This window comes from Pinus tabuliformis, chromosome 6, assembly GCF_031772625.1.
Source record: "Pinus tabuliformis cultivar Carrire ecotype Pingquan chromosome 6, CPIR1, whole genome shotgun sequence".
Classification (NCBI taxonomy): Eukaryota; Viridiplantae; Streptophyta; class Pinopsida; order Pinales; family Pinaceae; genus Pinus; species Pinus tabuliformis.
Window position 1 is genome coordinate 1,653,370,289 of NC_142292.1, and position 2,412 is coordinate 1,653,372,700.

The window sequence follows — 2,412 nt, forward strand, 5'->3', positions numbered from 1 at the left end:
AGAGAGTATGAATGTAATTACTTTTTCTTAAAAAAAATTATCAAGGGATTATAAAAAGTCTTAATTTACCTGTTAGATATTTTAGAATTTTTTTCTTATTTTTTTTTTAAATAATAGATTATCAAGTGATTATAAAAAGGAATTGTCTTAGTGTGATTTTTTGGAAATTTTTACAGTAGGATTTTCCGGTCTAATCTCTCTAAAATCTGGCAGGAATTTACTGAAATCACAAGGTTGATGGGTAATAATGTGCAATGAAGTGCAGTAGGGGTTTTCCAAAGTGTTGAATCCATATATATAGTCAAAATACTGGTTTAAATAACACAAATCGATATTTCACCTCAAATTTTTCCACAGAAAATCCAAAAAATTGCACTAAAAACAACTCCTTATAAAAATCTTAATTTACCAATTAAATATTTCAGAGATTTTTCCTAAAAATTTTCTGATCAAATAAGAATGGTTGGCATCATAACATTAAGGGTAAACTCTCTATAGTTTAAATACCCAATTGTTTTCAAAATAATCAACCCATATACGCCATTAAAACAAATTTTAAAAAATAAAAAAATCATCAAAAATTGTTTGGCCGTGAAAAACTCTAAAACTTTTAATAATTAGATCAGGCCACTTCAAAATCGCCTCTATACGTAATCAAAACCTTTAATAATTAGGTCAGGCCACTTCAAAATCGCCTCTAGACGTAATCAAGTTTTTCTTGGAATATATAATATCCAATATTTCTTATGGGATCTATCTACGGCCTTCGATCCCAACTTCGCTAATATTTCATCCCTCCCAAACCTCTTCAGATTCCAACAGTATGAAGCCCAGCGACCGTGGGCTTGTTTTCCGTAAATCGAGTTCATGAATCCAATCTACCGGGAGTGCGTTTCCGAATAAATCCTGCATTCCATCACCATCGTCAGCATCGGTTAAACTGTTAACGCCCTGCACATTTCTATGATCAGAAGACATAACTTCAATTTCATTCGTCTCTACCGCCAATGTAGCCCGTTCCCTGCAGGACACTTCAGATCTACAATCTAACGGGGACGAGAGCAGATTACAGTCCGGAGAGGAAAGGTCGTTCAAATTCAGTAAACTCTCGTGTAATCCTCCAAAGCGAGCCAAATGTGACGATCTTTCGTCCATTAAACTTGACATGGAAAAGGTACAGTTTCTGGCTTCTGTTTGCCGCCCCATACGCAACGCGATCGGAATCATCTGATATGATGGGATCGTTCACAAGTATGTCGCAAGCGGACATGGAAGATTTTGCAGTTTCATGAACATTACAAAATTTGAAGGCCTTTTCTGAAATAAGATAACGGCAGCCATAACTACTGGAGTCCTTTAGGCTAACCATTGCCTGGGGTCTCACCACAGTTTTAATTCTCACGGGTGTGGGTTTCGATACAGATTTTGACCTCGTTTTTAGATTTTTCGTACCGTTGTGTTGAGACTGGGTCATTGACAGCATCTTCTTGCTCAGATGACCGTTCCAGTAGTTCTTAGATTTCGTTATCTGTTCGCCCAGGCAGTCGTCCTGCTATCAGCGACCACCTGCATGCATGCATAAAATTAACGTATCTTACATTTATTACATGAACATATTAACACTCACATGGGAATGGATGCATTGGAATGGGATGGACAAGAAGAAACATAATGGTTTGAATTCACATATGTTCATCAATTTTCTAAAAAACGTTTAGATTGCAAATATAATGGTTTGACTTCACGTATGTTAATCAAATTTCTAAAATATTTTAGAATCTGCAATCCTCATTTAAAAAAACCAATGGTTGAACTTTGCACAGTGAATAAATGTTCAAATCATTTCCACATACCGATTACCAAGAAGACGATGAAGGTGAATAATAATCTTCTCCTCGTCGGAGGAAATATTTCCGCATATAATGTGGGGACGAAGATAGTTCACCCAATGTAGTCTGCAACTCTTTCCACACCGCATCAGACCTGCAAAACGAAATCTCTCCGCTAACCTCTCACTATAAATTTACATCTGCATTGACAAATCAGTACTATTTGAGATTTGCTGACCTGCTTTTGGGGGGAGATATGTCCACCCACCATCGCCATGAATTCGAATGTAGTCCGAAAGAATCATATCCTCCTTGGCGGTCCACATCCGGCGGTTGCGTCCATCTTTTGAGGAGCAAGGGGACCTGCCCATCCTTGATGATCTTCGTCACTAACAGAACCGCTGATGATCTCCTTTGCAAGGCCACTGTGTGTGTATATATATATATATATATATATATATATTAATTTTACCTTCCCTGGCCCAAAATCGTTACTGCAGCAAATCTTGAGCTATTGATGTACAACACGTGACCTTATGATTATTGGAGCAGAATTTCACTGCTCAGAATCTAAGGGCTATCA

The 2,412-nt window shown here is 37.2% G+C and overlaps 1 pseudogene; it reads right to left on the reverse strand.

The window, feature by feature from the left end:
* Window positions 1-789: 789 nt before the first annotated feature.
* Window positions 790-2,200, reverse strand: LOC149265298 (transcription factor MYB123-like; annotated as a pseudogene).
* Window positions 2,201-2,412: the final 212 nt, after the last annotated feature.